Genomic DNA, 18,616 nt, shown 5'->3' with positions numbered 1-18,616 from the left:
TTTTCTAAATTATTGATTAAAGTTTCAGAAACTTTGAGACAAGAATTTTTTTTTAGTTTATATGTTGCGCTCAGAATTCAACTTTGAAATGAACGAAGACTTCCAGTCACAAGTTCAGATAAAAGAATTGAAGCTGACTCAAAAAGGTGTTGAGATATTTTTTCAGGCGATTTTTCACGTAATTCTTTTTTTACGATTTTGTATGTGATTTTCTTGAAATTATGAGATTTGTTAGAGAGAAATTCCACGCCAAATCAACTGAAAAATAGCAAATTTGCGACCCTCTTCGATTTTATTGAAACTTGGTACATATGATGGAAGATACCACAAAATCACAATTTTTATTATCAATTTAGATTACGACTGATTTTTTAGAGGGGGTGTTCAAAATCATTGATCTTCTTTTCAAAAATTCGTAACTCAAAATCCGGATGTTTGATTAAAATATGATGCTTAACAAAGTTGTTGAAAAATGATTGAATCTTCAGGGAAATAACATTTTGAATGGAATTATAAAAACTCACCAAAATGAAGACATGGATTTTTGAAAATTTATGAAATTCTGAAGTCCTAATCATTTAAGGAAAGTAACATGAAAAAAAGAATCTACATGCGATTTACATGGAAAATTATATGATATTTATTCTAGAATTAACCGGTTTCGAGGTATAACCAATTTAAAATAGTTCAACATTGATCTTTGGCCGTTTTGGTTAGCTGTACAATAACGGAACGTCAAACGCAATTGGCCAAGAGACTCCTCAATATCTAAATTTTTAGAACCGTATTGATCAGCGGAAGTAGAATATCATTCTCTGAGGTCATCTGAAGGATCCAACTAGCCGACGACTTCCAACCATAACCCCACAATATGCGTATTTTTGCAATCGACTAAACCAACCCATGACGATTTTCGTTCTCTGAGGTCAGTTTGGAATCCTCAATGATGACTTTCGCTTGACTGAACTGCACCTGATATCAGTCAGAAATGGGTATGAAACCCCTAAACATCGATATTTTTTTCAAATACTCCAGACCAGCAGGAGTTAGATATCGACTTCTGGTCATTTTCGGTTAGCTAAAAAAAAAATGAATCAACCGGATGTCATGGCCATGGTCATGGACCTCACAGCGATAATATTTTTGGAACCGGCTCGACCAGCGAGTTATTATCATTTTGGCCACTTCCGGTTAGCCAAACCGAACAGGATATTATTCGGAAATTGTTGCTAAAAAAATTCCCCAGATTGACCCTCCTTTTTTTTGTTGAACTTCGTTCAATCAAGGGTTCAAACTTTTATGTTGGCGAAAACTATGAAAAAAATATTTCAAAAATTTGAACTCATTTTTCTCAAAAACATATTTTTTTAATTTTAAAAACAATATGAATAGCCCTTATAATTTTCAACAAGTCGTCCATACATCGGAAGAAGGGAATTTTCAACGGGGAAATAGTTTTTCTAACAACAATTTTCTCCTGTTTTGTTTGGAAAAATTACAACTAATCCTAATTTTGTTTAATGTTATGATGGCGATATAGTGTTTACATAAATAAAGTTTTAGATCTTATTCAAATATGAACTTTTGTCGAAGAAGTGAGCTATCTATCTTTTATAATTTCTGGAATATAAGGCATTTTTGTATGAAGACTCCTGAAAAAATAATGTTTTACTGGTTACATTTTTGTGTGTAAATTCTCGCGTCTGATATGTTCTTTTCACGTTTCTAAATAGAAAAAAGTTTTAAGAACATGTAAATCGCGGTAATTTACACACAAAAATGTTTCAAGATAAACATTGATAGTAATTTTTCAAAGAAAACATGAAAAAATTGTTGTCGAAAAATCTTTTTTCCTGTAAAGGTGCCCATCTTCCGATGTGACTTGTCGATGTGAGGTGACTTGTCGGAAGTTGTAACGGCTATTTATGTCTATTTTTTCAGAATTTGAAAAACATGTTTTTGAGAAACATGGATTTAAAGTTAAAAAAAAATCCATGACATTTTTTTTTTAATTTTTTTCAGAATTTAAAAAAAAATTTTTTGAAAAAATGAATTTCAATTTTTAAATTTTGTTTTCAATGATTTTTATTTTTTCGAAAAATGGTTTGTTATGTTTTAATGAAAACCTAAGTAATTTGCTACATTTCATCCTTTAACCAACATTTTGAAGATCTTATAGTTTTTAAAATAGGATTTTTCGAAAAAAGTAAACGCAAAATTGAAAAAAAACATCAGACAAAAAATAGAATAACTATGTCCTATGTCATCAGCGATGGAGATCGATTCATCCATACAACTGCTCTGCTCTGCAAGACACATCGGGCTGCTGTTCTATTAATAACTGAACAATGATTAAGTTTCAACTGTCTCCGCTGTCCGGTCTAACTGGATAATGGAACAGAAGGAAAACTCTTGTAATGTAATGTACCATATGCAATGGTATAGAAGGGAATACTCTTACGCCGAAAAATGACAACTGTGTAATGTGCTAATTATGGATATGATAAACTTGTGACATTTGCACGATAATAATTCGGCTCTGTTACTGCTAAATTGCTAATGAGCCTTAAATAAACAAATGGGACAAAAAAAAATCAAATAGAAAATCCATCAGACCTACAAAATTTTAGTCAAAGAATGAAATGTAGGCAATTTTATATGTTTTAATTCTAAAATATCAAACAAATTTTAAAAAAATCATTTTGAAAATTTTTTTTTTGCTAATTTATTGTATTAAAATGAATTTTTCTTGAAAATATGTTTTTTTAATTTTCTGAAAAAATTGATATGATTAGCCCATATAATTTCCAACAAGTCACACATACATTGGAAGATGAGAACCTTTACAGAGTTTTTCGAACAATTTTAACTTTTTCATGATTTTCTTTGAAAAAATACTATTAATGTTTAATTCGTGAAATTTTTCTGTATAAATTATCGCGATTTACATGCTCTGCCAGTTGTTTGTTTTCTATTTAGAAACATGTCAAGAACATGTCAAACGCGAAAATTTACATTAAGTTTACATGCAAAAATGCCCTTTATTCCAAAAAACAATAAAAGATAGAAAGTTGACGTCTTCGACAAAAGTTCATATTTTAATGAGATCTAAAACTTTTTCGAGAACACTATATCACTATTTTGACTTGGAACAAATTTAGGATTAGTTGTAATTTTTTCTCAAAGAATAAAACAAAAAGTTGTTGTCAGAAAAACTTTTTCCCTGTAAAAGTGCTCATCTTCCAATGTATGGACGACTTGTTGAAAATTGTAAGGGCTATTTTTTTTAAAGAATTGAAAAAAAAAGTTTTTGATAAAAAATCATTTCAATTTTCAAAATATTTTTTTTTCATTTCATACTTTGCCTACAATTTTGTATGTATTAAAGTTTTTGACCAATACATTTTTGTAAAAAACCGAAAAAAAATTTTGCCCTTTTTCAAAAAATAGTCCATTTTTTTGAATATTTCAAGTATGCAAAGTTGCTTCAAATACCTATGTGTTCACATCTACAACGATTAACTGCTATTTGAAATGGCGCTGCCCACGGCCAGTTGAGTTGGCATGAAATCCCTCAATAGCGAATTTTCAAAATCAAATCCCGTTTTGGTTTCTGTACGAAATTTCGCTTGTGCTAATATAACGAATAAAATTTTGTAACAATAGAGAAAACGGTGTTTTTTTTGTTTGTGTACGTTTTTTTGGCTTATGGTATGATATGGTATGGTATGGTATGGTATGATTCTGATTCCAGACACTTTTCATACATGACACGAGGCTATGCAAAATCCAACTTTTAGAGTGTGAATAATTATTGGTTGGACCCTTGGAAGGAGAAGCGTGATCTCAGGGGGAAGTGAGGAGATTTCCGTAAATTAATTATAATAAAAATTAGTCTATATCTATTCACAGTAACAGTTCGGCTGAAAAGTTTGTAAGGTAACACAGTAAAACTATTTTTTTGCAAAATTCAATTTTATCATTCAAAATAATTGCCTCCGAGGGCGATACAGCGTTTACAGCGATCTTGCAACTTTCCGATACCATTTTTATAGTACTCTTTCGGTTTTTCCTCAAAATAGGCCTCAGTTTCGGTAATCACTTCATCATCGGTCTTAAATTTCTTGCCAGCGATCATTCTCTTCTGGTCTGCGAAAAGAAAAAAGTCGCTGGGGGTCAGATCTTGAGAATACGGTGGATGCGGAAGCAATTCGAAGCCCAATTCATGCAATTTTGCCATCGTTTTTATTGATTTGTGATTTTTCCATTTTTTCCACAATAACAAAAGTTGCTTCACCCTCAATGCTGTAACTCATGAACCAATCCACCGATTGCTGTCAAATTTTGACACGTATCCATTGAAAGATGGAGCTTTGTGATAGTCAAGTAGATTTTTGCGAGAGGCGCCATCAAGACGTCAACCTTATGAACTTTTCAGCCGAACTTTTATATAAAGTTTTCAATATTGAGTTCAATTTTTGAGATTGAGTTTGAGAACGTTTTGAATATTAAGTTTAATTTTTGAGTATTTTTTAACAGTGCATTTAAAATGCTATTGTTACTAAATAGTTAAAAAAAAATCCAACAATTTTGCCAAACATCAAAGTTTAATCTGAAATCTGAATTTCGAGTTACTATTTTTTGAAAGTAAGATCAATGATTTTGATCTTTTTCATCACTTTGGAAAGGATAGTGCCCAATGCGCTATACTTCTCATTGCACTTCCCATAAAAAGATATGAATTTTATAAATAACCTTGTGTTACATTCGGGTAAGTGGAATTCTCGAAAAAACAATCAACGGACCCTTGGGCTGAATTTATGGCTTAGCTCGTATGATCTTTTCGGTTGCGCAGCGTGATACGCTGGTGAGAAATATATTGCCATAAGGGCATTGAGTATTGGGGTGTAGGTGGTCTAGTGATCCTATTACATATTCATCGTGTCACAGAAATAATATGAAAAACGGCCTCAACACATCAAAGTAGAGACATTTCTAACTATCACCAATGGCATGAAATCATCGGACACTTACCTGATTACTGTTTGTTTACGCTGTCAGCAAAGGAAAAAACGCGACCCACAACTCGGCTCAAAGTGGCGATAAATCTGCAATAGAGCGAAACAAAACGCAAAACAATATATTAGTAAACAATGTTTCAGGTGTCTGCAAATCGAATCGAATCTCGCGCGTCTGCGCGCGTCTGATAAAGTGCTAGAATTAACAGGCCGTAAATCATTCCCAGGCCCAGGTCCCGCGGCAAGGTGCGATTGAGCGCGACCGAAATCCCATAAATCTCGACACGGTTCGAAGCGCGCGCCGCGGAGAGCAAAATCAATTCGAAGATCGATCGATTTGTTGGTTCGATGGTCGAAGTTCGAGTACGGTACTACTCCCCCGCTTCCTCGCTGGCTGCTGGAGGGTAAGAGAGCTTTTTGATCAAAAGTGCCTTATCACCCACTACCTGCTTGGTTCGGGTGGCTTGGTCCAGTGGGGAGCCCACGGGGGGTGGTGATTTATTCCTGTCGGGTGCATAAATCAAACCTGAGTAATGGAATTTAATAAGAATTTCGTCGAACGGAATCAAGACAGCGGTGAAAGGCGGAGAAAGGTGGCGCTTGCGAGCGACTATATGTGGTTAGGTTTGATTGCGTAATATTTTGCATTTGAACGAAACCTGAAATGCTGGAATGCCCTCACCTGGTCGACGACGATTATGCCAAAAGAAATCAACGCAAAACAGAAGGGTACATAAATAAGCCATTAATTAGAAAGCTTTGCCGACTCGTTGGAGTTGTTCTCTCCCTCCGGTATCGTCAATAACGGGGCAATGGGAGAAAATATTTCATTCTTGAGTCCATTTTGATTTGATGTACATTTCCCTTTGGTTGTTCGATCCTAATACTCGCCGCTCGGAACTGTATCTTTTCGCAGCGCCCTGCCGAGTAGATTACTCTTGCAGCATCCGGATCATTAGAAGCCGACCAAGTGCGCAAGAACACTAAGTACGAAATAGCACCATCGAGCGGGGTCGAGTGCTGACAGCCCCCTGTTGATACCAGGTCGAATGTGCGTCCAGAGATTTACGCGATCGAAAAAAAAGAAGCCCCACTATCAGTCCCCTCGATCGTAGAGGTTCAGACTAAATAAGAGCAGAAAAAATACGATCTGAGTCGTGTGGTTGTGTTTCTGCCGTCCTGGATTTCCTCGGAAGAGATAAATTACCGTCCGTATCAACAATCGCACAAATGTGAGCCACGCAGGTGCAGGAGGTTGCCGGCGGCCAATGTATCATAATAAATCTGTCATGTACCCGAGTATTACAAACTAGATTAAAATAAATCAGTTGCGAGTGGTTGGTTGGGCTGCACGAGCGCGGCTACAAGAACCATAAGAGATTATCTTGGGAACTTGGCCGTGGCTCCCACCCTCTCATTCCGATGTGGAGGGCTACAGTTTGGATTATGATGTTGTCGCGATGATCAGCACCGATCGAGGCAGTAATGAGTCGTGTAGTCGTCGCGTTGGGAAGAGCGGCTACGGTTGGGTCCATTTTCGTCGCATGTGATTAATTTGGTCGATGATTCAATTAGTGGACATCCTGCAGCGTTCTCCGTCATTGTATACAAGGATGATAAATCGTCGAGCGGCGTTCTGTAGCGCTGTCCGGTTCTGAAGTGTTGATGGGGAGTGGATTCTTATCGGGTCAATTTGTAGGAACGAGCTGCAGCCGTGTGCAGGATGCGTGCAACACGCGTTTTTATTTTGAACATGGTGTTTGTCAGTTTTGTCAGTTTTCAATAGTCAAGGAATGGTGCTCTTCGTTGTAGGCGACAATAACACGGTATGGATTCATACGAGTGTAAAATGATTTTGCATTTCTACTTGAGTTTTATTGACAGAGTCATTTGCGAAAGCGCTGTTAGCAGTTGAATATTGTGCAGTGCTATATCTTCAATTTTTATTTGTCTACCGATTCTTCGAAGAATGCGTTGCTGAATTTCAAAGTAATCATACAAGCCCAAGTGAAGGTCAAGAAGACCACATTCAGAAATATGTTGTCTGCTTCATTTGTACTCCATTTAGCTTCATAAATACATTAAAAAAATATATTTCTCGATTTTCTTTTAAGCGATCCAGTTACTGTGAGGATTGTGGATTCATGATGTGTTCTTTTAGTGTTCTTGGTCGATAAGGATAAGCTGAACAGAAACAAAAAATGTTATTCTGGGCCTGTCAAAATAAACGATTTATGTATATAAAAAAAGAATGCCAATATCGAGACAACCTAGAATACCAATATACTATGGTTCTTCCGTCGTCTCTCCCCTCAATGTCCCTCAATTCCCTTTGCCTTGATGTGCACAATGATAGAGAAAATATTGCAACTCAATCTCCGATCGTTTTCAATTTGTTGAGTTACTATTCACAATTTCACAGCATTCATTCTTCATCAACCATCCTGCTAGTGACCTGACGATAGCGAAGTTTTCCAAATGGCCTTTCTCAAAGCCAAGAGTTTTATTGGCTTTTTCCAAGTCTAGATCCGAATGAACTGAGAAATTTTAAAGTCTGTATAATTAAATCCATGATCATCATCTCGCTCCAGCTAGCAGACAGCAGTCTTTCTCAACACTGATGTCTGACACAGCTGTTTTGCTCGATACAAAGGAAGAATGATAGATAACACACACAGAGGTAAATTTTGTTCCGTGGAGGATCGCGCCGATTTTTATGCTATCGGATGGAGAGCGCTTCTGTATTTTTGCACCATACCATTTCTGCATCTGTACTGGAGTTTAAATTTCAAACAGTGGAAGCACTTTCAATATTATGCATGCCTGTGCAATCTCAGTTCTTATATTGCTACCGTATTGAACCGACGTACACAATTTTTCGCCTCAGAATGGATTCTCAGAATTTGCGCGGAGTAAGCATAATGCAGAGATTGCACTGACGGACAGACGCAAAGCAGAAGAGAAACATTAGATAGGACGTAACGGGTCAGTTTCCATACCGTTATGAGGGGGTTGGTTGTGTATGCTTTGTATGTCTAGCTCGAGAAAAATATTCGCAATGCATACAGAGCGCGCTACGTACATGAGGCAGTGAGGACACAAATCTCGTGTTTTGTTCTCGCGAGAACAAGAAAGAACCATGAATCACCCATCTTCAACTGCTTTTACGGAGCCATGCAACCCATCGGTTCTTTTCAGGGCCATCAAAACTTTCGATTAAAGAGTTATGTTAAAAATATCGATGCATTCTAAAATAATATATGAATTAATCAAAAACGAATTCATTTTCAAATTTTTTTTTTCTGGAAGAGAACATTTGAATTCAGGAGCGTGTTCGGATTTATTCACGTGATGATATTGATGTTTTGAATTATAGAAGGTTTCTCAGACTCTCACGCTTTCTCAGTTCATTCGCATTCAGCATTAAAAAAAACCAAAAGACCAGAACTACACTGACACGGCCTTGAGAAAGGCCATTTGGAAAGCTTTTGGACGCTAGCATGATGACTGATATATCATGAAGGGCCTATTGGTGACATTTCCCGTTCTGTCAATTTTTTTTCGTGAATTCGTGCGTTGTTTTCGGGATAAAAGTGACGTCAAAATGTGGCGCATGTGAGCCGGATGTGAGAAAAGTATTTTTCAGCGGTGAGAGCTGCGTTATTCAGTCTCGCTCTGGCCAGCGGAAAATCGACAGTCCATGTTGATTCTGAGAGTTAATTTGAAAATCTGCTCAAATTGGCATTTTAAAAGTACTCATTATTGATTCCTGTCAGTGCTATCAGATGTTTGTACGAAAGAGTTTCATTCTTCAATTTCAATATTGTTTGTTCCTCACCGGTTATAATTTCATAGTCCTTTCGTAGTTCCTGATTCAGATTCCAGATTCAAATTCCTGATTCAGATTCCAGATTCAAATTCCTGATTCAGATTCAAAAATCCGATTCCAGATTCAGATACAGACTGATTCTTTCTCTCAGACTGAACGTCAGCTTAGGATTGTACCCAAAAAAGCTGAAAAAATGTCAACGAGGATCGAACCAAAACCGCGTTACCACATTATCCACATACTCTCCGATGCTGTTGCATTAAATCGGGATGCCAAAATATGTGCCAAAAATTAATTTTGGATGCAGTTTCAAATTCCAGGTTCAGTTCACAGATTCAGATTCCGGATTCAGATTCCTCATTCAGATTCCAGATTCCAGATTCCAGATTCCAGATTCCAGATTCCAGATTACAGATTACAGATTACAGATTACAGATTCCAGATTCCAGATTCCAAATTCAGATTCCAGATTCAGATTCCAGATTCAGATTTCAGATTCAGATTTCAGATTCAGATACCAGATTCAGATTCCAGATTCCAGATTCCAGATTCCAGATTCCAGATTCCAGATTTCAGATTCCAGATTCCAGATTCCAGATTCCAGATTCCAGATTCCAGATTCCAGATTCAGATTTAGATTCCAGATTCAGATTCCAAATTTAGATTCCAGATTCAGATTTCAGATTCAGAGACCAGATTCAGATTCCAGATTCCAGATTCCAGATTCCAGATTCCAGATTCCAGATTCCAGATTTCAGATTCAGAGACCAGATTCAGATTCCAGATTCCAGATTCCAGATTCCAGATTTCAGATTCCAGATTTCCGATTCCAAATTCCAGATTCAGATTCCAGATTCAGATCACAGATTCAGATTCCAGATTTAGATTCCAGATTCAGATTCCAGATTACAAATTCTTCATAAAGTATTTGAATACGAAATCTAGACGCATATACAAATCCCAGTTACATAGGATACAGGATTCTCTGGATCCTTCATTTACCAATTCGCTATTTGTATATTCCAGACTAAATGTTCTTCATGAAGCTTTTAGACACCAAATCCAGATGTTTATAGAAATTTTAGTTAAAAATAGATGGATTTATCAAATTTCCGAATTAGTGGATTCTTCTTTTACCAATTCACTATTCGTATGAAGTTTTTAGATACGAAATCCAGATGAATGTATGAATTCCAGTTACAAAAGATTCAGAATTTCATGTTCCCGATTCTGTCGTTTTTTCTTTATTCAGTTATCTATTTTGTATATTCCAGATTTGTTTGTTTTTTATAAATATTTCAAACACGAAATACGAACGAAAGTTACAAGACATTCGATTCTATGCATTCTTTTTTATTCAATTTGCTTTTCGTAGATTACAGATTATAATTCTGAGAGATTTTCACGAAATCCAGATGCATATATAGCTCCAGTTACAAAAAACAATCGAAATTCCGATTACGCGATTCTGTGGATTCTTTTTTTTCCAACTCTTTATTTGTTTATTTAAGATTTTGTGTTCTTTGTAAAGATTTCGAACACGAATATCAAACAAAACCTTCAAGATTTTCCGAAATTTAAGTACTCTTGATTCTATGGATTCTTCGTTTTCCAATTCTTTATGCGTGGATTACAAATTATTTAAGGAAATTTCGCGCGTAATCTAGAGCCTGTAACTCCTGATTTCAATTAAGACGTGTTATTTGACATGGGAATATCAACAAAGTACTAATAACGACGCAGCTAATACTACGTTGAGACGACGCAGTTTCTCTAGGAACGTTTGTGCCATTGAAGAAAAAGAAGCAGATTCCAGATTATACGTTGTTAGACACGGAATCCAGATGTACATATGGATCCAAGTTACAAAAGATTAAAAAAACTCGAATTACCTTTTCTGTGGATTTTTTTTGTACAATTCATTTTTCGAAGCTATTGAGCCTCCGTACACCTAAAATTGATTTTTAGCACATGTTTTGGCATCCCGATTTATTACGTTAAATGAGCTTAAAAATAATAGAAAATATGCTAATCTCCCGTACTGGTATACCATTTGTATAATATATATGCTATAGCAAAATAAGAGCAATTTGAGCGAAACAAGAGACACATTGCAAATAAGCACGCATTAAAGCTTTTTGCATACTTTTCCACATACACGGCCCAGACCAATAAGGATATAGATTAACGTTTATGCTTTCCTTTTTACTCTTAAAAACACTTTCCAACTTCATTTTCTAATGAGTTGTAATATTATCACGCATTGTGGATAGCGTGGTCGTGTGAAACAGCTTTGCATTCCGGTCGGCCTTGGTTTTTGGACACCTTTTAAGTTTTTGGGTACAATCCCAAGCTGACGTTCAGTCTGAGAGAAACAAATGTCTGCTTCTATTCATACAAACATTTCAAAGCTTCTGAAAAGGTGATTTTATTTGTTCATTTCACCCTTCAGCACACGAAAAAGCTTTTATTTCCGCCGAAGATGAAATGATTTCTGTCAACGCTAGTTTGGGTGTAAGCTCGAGAATACGCGTACAAATACGGAAGAATGTTTTTTGGCGAAAAATCCTCCGACTTTGCAGAATTCGAACTCAAAGCTCCCGGCACACGGCCACACATTGTTCTTTATGAAGTAATTATTTGTGTATTTGTTTATTATAATTAATTTATTATTATTTATCATCAATTATTTATTATTTACGATTCATTCTTTATTTTTTATTATTATTTATTATTCTTACACTCTTCGTTTGTCTGGCTGGTATAATACCATAACTCTCGTCGGGTGCAACCCGTGGTCTGGGAAGTGACCTGAGGTGAAACGATCTCGGCTAATCAGCGCCCATCGGAGCGCAATTGAGGACAATATTACATGATGATGATGAAGCTGATTACATTCCCCGATTCTTCTGCCCCTCCGCCCTCGACCGCCGGCATTGAACAATATCTATCGAATGCTTCGCGCTCGGTTCCAATGCAGCTGGGGGGAGGGAGGAGCGGATAGATATGATCCATTCGTCTTGGACAAATACATTTCTATCGGCCTATGGGCCACTTGGGAAAGTAGGACACAACGATGGTGGAGCTCCTCTATTCACGGTTTTAAATATAACATTGCCCTCAGCTTTGTTATCGATGTCATTTGCGGCTCGGTATGTATTCCAGCCCCGAGCCGAGTCATTGTAGTGCTTGGCTTCGGGAAAACAATGTTTCGCTGCGCCATTCGTATCTTCTTCTTTGGCGCAATGTCTGGAATTAATTACAACTTGTTGGAAGCTTCCCAGAATTCCGTTTCCCCGTCCATCTGTTTAAAGAGTTCTGTGAGCATCATTGAAGGAAAGATTGCCATGCTAATGGAACGGCTCGGATGCTGCTGCTGCTGCCACCGAGAGATGGGATATTGCAACAGTGTTGCTGCCATCGTTTCGCCGATTAATCTGCGCTCCTGCAACGGTCTCAAGAGGGGCAGTCGAATTTGTCATATTCCTTCGTTTCGACGACATAGCGAGATGAAAGGGCTTTTAATTGCAGGTCTTGTTTCAATTGTGGTACAAGATTAAATGACCCCTCCCCCGCCTTGTACCTATCCATCGCTGCGGGAAGACCCGTGTGTGTCGGCAGATTTCGATCCGGCTGCTCGCGATGAACCCATGGAATAGACGACGGCGGCGGCGCGGCTATTCATGAAATGACCCGAATCGGACCATCTCTCGCTCTGATTGTGCGTGTGTAATTACAGCTTCTGTGCGCAGACCACGCTTGTGCGCGCTGGAATAACGGTTGCGATGCGTTCGTCTACCGACTGTGCCGTTTTGTAGTTGTTTGCAGAACAATCTTCCCACAGCAAACCCATTTGTACGTTTCATGTAACACCGTTTCTTCGCTGTCAACGGAGGATGGCTTCTGGTCGATGGTGCGTTGCGATGACCTCAACCTCGTTTTGACAAAATTTTCCCCGGCCAAATAACGGAAGAGCACCATCCAACCTGGCACACGGACCTGAACCATTAATTACCCATAATCATTGGTTGCACCTTGCGAACCTAGTTTACACTACTTCCCCACCGAAAGTCTCGTGCAGCAGACCACCAGCTCACCCATTCCCATATAATTATGTAATAATTGAATTGAATTATAATGTTGTTATAACCCGTTGATGCTCCGCCTGGATGCAAGCCGAACAACCATAATATTTTCATTGTTCCCTGCTGCGTGATGCCTTCCTTTCCTCGTCTCTCGGGGACAAACTGTGGAGGCTGCTGAGCCATGCAAGTGTTTGCTGATTGTTTTGTTTGTTATTCAGAGAGAGAAAAAAAACTTGTTTATTTTATCATGTTTACCGAACGCTGATCCTGCCCGATGCAAGGGACTGCACTTCGAGTGTAAGAACAACATCTCAGCTTGAGCGACACAGCCACAGGTTGTCGGATGGCAAATATTGTCGAGATGTTTTTTTTTCTTCTCATCTGGAATATTTGGAGGAGGCCAGAATGTTCCAGGAACGAAAATTTGACAAATAAAACGGATAAAAATACAAAACTGGTTCTAATGCGCGCTTAGCGATAAAAATCCTTTTAAGGGGAATGAATGTGTGTCTGTGTGTATTAAGCGAAAATCGTGAACGTCGTTAAATATGCCAATATAGCATATTAGGTAGGCGAGAAATTCATTTTGTTCCAAACTTAAGATAACGGGAATTGAGCAATCCATAACACTGCGCACCCAACGAGTCATGAGCAGTGCATTAGTGCGCCGTACACGACTTCGAGAACAATTTGGAGGGATGAAAAATGTTAAACTCGTTGAGATTCACCTAATCAGGATGGACCATTTAACGGTTTAACTATCAATTTTCCATTCCCTCCCATCCAATAGCAGCAGCAGCATCGACTCGGTCGTCTCGGTCTTGGCACGAGCACGAGTTCTAGGGACTCTATTTTCATGCGGGGATTGAAAGCAAACACTCGGATGCAAACGTAAAACGGCATCCACTTCTCTCCAGTGAAGAAGAAGGAACGCTTATAAATTTCTCCAACGCGCTGACGCGCAAACTGTGGAGGAGTGAATTTTAAAAGCCGCGCAGAAGTGATTATATCATTTGCACCTAGTTATCTCTGGCACGGCTCCGGAACGGATGAGAGAGGGATCATTTTAGCGGGCTGATTCGTGGTAGGCTTGCCTAATTAGCATTCACCTCATCGTGACAGTAACAGCCGTAGGATGACAGATGAGGGCAAACGATGCTATACAAAACCAAAAAAAAAACATGGGTCGCATCTCAAGTCGCTCGTAGGAGAGCAATAAAACGTTTTGCGATGAGTTTGTAATTACAAACGCCCAGTGTGGGCCACCGCTAGGCAACCGGGAAGCGGGACAACGATTTTTTTTGCGTGCACACAACTGGATAGCCGGGCAAAGGTGCGAACGATTCGGTTTGGTGTCTTTTTTATCGTGCAAATTATCATCTATTAGGAGCAGGGCTCGGCAAAGTCATATTCAACTGAGGATAGTCATAGTCAGGGGACTATGAGGAAATTCGCCTTCGTATTTAATTGGAAATGGATTTTGGCTTTTCCCAGCAGTTTCTCCATCAACTTGACAGTCATTCGGGCGTTTAGTTGCTATCTCACTTTACGACTCGAGTATCTCATTTAATTCTTCCACGTCAAATGGTCTTCATTGCATATTGAAGTGACTCCCCCCAAAATGAATTCGTTTCTCTCTCTCATGAATCACGTATGCATGCATCGATGTTGGAGTTCAACGTGGTGCGACATATACTACAGGTTAGCTTGACTTATCTGTATCGTACATGAAAATTACTCACACATATAAAATAACGTGCAGTGTTGTATTCAGAAACACTGACAATTTTGTGAATTTTGTTGATATGAACCCGAAAATCTAAAAATTACCGAAAATCAGGGTTTTCAATTTTTTTATTTCGGATGTTTTATTATTGCACGAAACGTCGATATTTATTGTTATCTAGAAAAAAAAATGTCCAAACATTTTTTTTTGCACTTGGTCATTTTTCCATTCGATTTTTGACAATTTTATGAAAACCCCGATTGCTGGTGATTTTTGGTTTACAAAAAACTCAAATTTTAACTAGCAAATGAATTACAAAAATCGAGATAACTATTTTTATTGGCACCCTAAACCATACGTTTTGACTCGTAAAAAAGTCCCATAGTGTCGATTTTTGAAAAAAATTTTTTTTTCGAGATGACATTAAATCTCGACGTTTCATGCAATTTTAAGACATTTTTTTTTTTATCCCTTTTGTTTATTTTAGGCTCATTAGCATTTTAGCTGTAACAGAGCCGAATTTCAATCGTGTACATGTCACATGTTTATCATATCTATAATTAGCACATTACACAGTTGCCATGTTTTCGGCGTTAGAGTATTCCCTTCTATACCATTGCATATGGTACACACTTACACAGTTGCCATATAGGCGTAAGAGTTTTCGTTCTGTTCTTCCATTATCCAGTTAGACCGGACAGCGGAGACAGTTGATTGATCATTGTTGAGTTATTTATAGAACAGCAGCCCGATGTGTCTGGCAGAGCAGAGCAGTTGTATAGATGAATCGATCTTATTTCGACCGTGGATCGATCTCCATCGCTGATGATTGTTGCGTGGGCGTAGTTATTCTGTAACAACACAAAGATGGTCAATGAGGGCCCTGAGTTTTGAACTCACGATCGATCGCTTACTAAGCGAAGTTTTAAGACATTTGGCATCAAACAAAATTTTTTTTAAACTCCGATTTCCCCCTTGAGCGATTTTTTGATTTTCAAAAAAAAAATTTCAAAGTTTGACCACTTTACGCTACTCTCCCTCAAGTCCGATTGAGCTGGAATTTTGCATAGGGTGTTTTTTCGAGGTGGTGAACATTTTGTATGGGGTGACTTTTTGATATTTTAGGGTCGTTTTCCCCCATACATTCGTTGGTACCCATATATATGTATATAAATTCGAGTTTTATTTATTGAATTTTGGATTTTGAATCTTAAATTTCAAATGTGAATTAATGTTTCCGATTCAATACATGGATTCTAGACTTAGGAATCCGGTTCGAAATTTTTGATCTAGATTTATGATTTTTTACAGCTGTTTTGATTTGAAGTTATAAGTTTAAGATTCTGTTTTCTGAATTTCATATATATTCCGAGTTATTTAGGAATGAAAATTTGGTATCCGAATACAGCCATTCCATGCCGAACCGATAGTGGTTCTTAGATTTTCGCGAAAAGTGGTACTTTTGTTCTTCATCGCAAAATGTTAGACCCGTATTTTTAATTTTTTCAGTAGGATGACCGCTTCCAGCTTAGAGTTGTCCGAAAAATCAACTTTTTCCTCTTTTTTCCAAAAATGACTTTTTCACAAATTCATAACTTTTGAACTACTAGACCGATTTAGATTATCGATATATCAAAGCCAATTACCTGGTCTTTTTTGAAAAACTACTATACCTGCAGAAAATTCGAATCCTGCTCTCGTTATTATTGAAATCCTGCTCTCGTTATTATGGATTGTATTCGTTTTTTATTGTTTTCATAGTCTCGGGACCAAATGCGCTGTATATTTTTTCTGGAAAGCTGAGAAAAAAATATATATAGCGCCTTTGGTCCCGAGACTGTGTCCTGAGGAAGAAGATCAGGTGATTGGCTTTCATTTGATATGTCGATCATCGGAATTGGTTTAGTAGTTAAAAAGTTATGAATTTTTGAAAAAAATCATTTTTGGAAAAAAGAGGAAAAAGTTGATTTTTCGGACATCCCTAAAGTGGAAACGGTCACCCTACTGAAAAAATAAAAAAATACGGGTCTAACATTTTGCGATAAAGAACAAAACTACCACTTATGACGAAACTCTGAGAGCCACTCTATCGGTTTGGCATGGAATGGTTGAATAAGAAATCAGATAAATTTATAATTTTATATTTTTTTTTATATTTTTATAAAAAAAAACAAAAAAAGAAATTCAGATTCATGTTTCCGATTCTCTTCTCATTCTAGTCTATAAATTGCGAATGCTGATTTCAGATTACAGAGTTAGAGCTTGAAATGAGAACTGTAGTTTCAATTTTCAAATTCCTCATGCAAGTTTTGTATTTTAGATACAAACTTGCACGTCATTATTCGGATACGAATTGTAGATTGCAGATACCAACCGTAGTTTCCGGATCCAAATGTCCAAAAACGAAAAAACCAATCGGTTTTTTGATTTTCAGTTCTTTATTCTCAGTTTTTAACACAAATGTAAAGTACATACTTTTTTCATTTTAGAGTGCACACTCTAGACTTCTATTGTACACTCACAATTTCGATTCTGTATTTGGATTCTAGATTTTGAATCGTGAATTGGAATTCCTGGTTTAAATTTAGGATTTCAGATGATAGAATTAAATTTTACAATACAGATTGAACTTCAAATATGAAATTTCGGACAGCTCAATCGAACTTAAGGGAGAGTGGCGCAAAGCGGTCAAAGTTTGAGTTTTTTGAAAATCGAAAAATCACCCAAGGGGGGAGTGGAGGAAATCGGGGTTTTCGAAAAAAAAATTCTGATGTCAAATGTTTTGAAATTGCGTCGAGATCTCGTGTCATCTCGAAAAAGAAATATTGTCAAAAATCGGCAATCTAGGACACCAGTAAATGTAGTCCGAAGGAGCTAATATTTTGTATAAGGTATATTATCGTGCAAATCAACATTTCGTAGCAATTCCGAGTAAAAAATCGAGATAACTATTCTTATTGGCACCCATACTTTTCGTTTCGTACTCCGAGAAAACAGTCCCAGAGTGTCGATTTTTGACAAAAATAATTTGCATAATTTGTTTCATGACAATTTTAAGAGATTTGGAATGAAATTTTTTTTTTCGAGAACCCCGATTTCCTTTACTCCCCCCTTGGGTGATTTTTCGATTTTCAAAAAACTCAAACTTTGACTACTTTGCGCCACTCTTTCTTAAGTCCGATTGAGCTATTATTTTGCAAAGGGGGTATTTTCGAGGTGGTGAACATTTATATATATATATATATATATATATATATATATATATATATATATATATATATATATATATATATATATATATATATATATATATATATATATATATATATATATATATATATATATATATATATATATATATATATATATATATATATATATATATATATATATATATATATATATATATATATATATATATATATATATCTCGCTAGAGTAAATGCTGTACCATTATAGGAGGATTGCACACTTTTCGTTATTTTTAAGATCATTTAATGCTATGAATAAGAATGTCAAAAGATGTGCTAAAATTAATTTTGGGTGCAAATTTTAGGTTTCAGAGTTCATTTTTAAACTCGGAATTCAACTTTTCAGATTTGAGATTTAGCATTGTTTGCTCGGTTTCCAAATACTTATTCGAAATTTCGATTCTATATTTGGGTTTCGAATTTCAAATTTTAGATCTCAGATTTTCGATGCTAGACCAAGAATCTGAATCTTTCTATGTATTTTAGTCATCGGACTTCAGATCAAAATTTAACATGTGAGTTTTTTACTCAGACTCCAGATTAGAGAATTCCAAGTTCTGATTCCAAATCCAGATTCCAGATTTGAATTCCAGATTCAGATTCATATCGCAAATTAAAGTTCAGATTCTTGAGTCATGTTCCAGATTCAGTTTACGGATTCAGATTCCAGATTCCAGATTCCGGATTCCAGATTCAGATTCCAGATT

The 18,616-nt window shown here is 36.7% G+C and overlaps 2 protein-coding genes across 2 annotated transcripts in view; one reads left to right on the top strand and one right to left on the bottom strand.

Annotated features, from left to right (window-relative positions):
- LOC129765119 (uncharacterized) overlaps positions 1-18,616 on the bottom strand; it is a 279,465-nt gene that overhangs the window by 142,366 nt on the left and 118,483 nt on the right. Inside the window, exon 3 of the mRNA XM_055765005.1 lies at positions 5,035-5,108. The gene's annotated coding sequence lies outside the window, so the exon portion shown is untranslated. The remainder of the gene's footprint in view (positions 1-5,034; positions 5,109-18,616) is intronic.
- Positions 1-18,616, top strand: part of LOC129765123 (autophagy-related protein 16-1) — a 266,024-nt gene that overhangs the window by 167,590 nt on the left and 79,818 nt on the right. The gene's annotated exons all lie outside the window — the stretch shown is intronic.

This window comes from Toxorhynchites rutilus, chromosome 1 (genome assembly GCF_029784135.1).
Source record: "Toxorhynchites rutilus septentrionalis strain SRP chromosome 1, ASM2978413v1, whole genome shotgun sequence".
NCBI lineage: Eukaryota > Metazoa > Arthropoda > Insecta > Diptera > Culicidae > Toxorhynchites > Toxorhynchites rutilus.
This window is presented reverse-complemented; position numbering and strand designations above follow the sequence as displayed.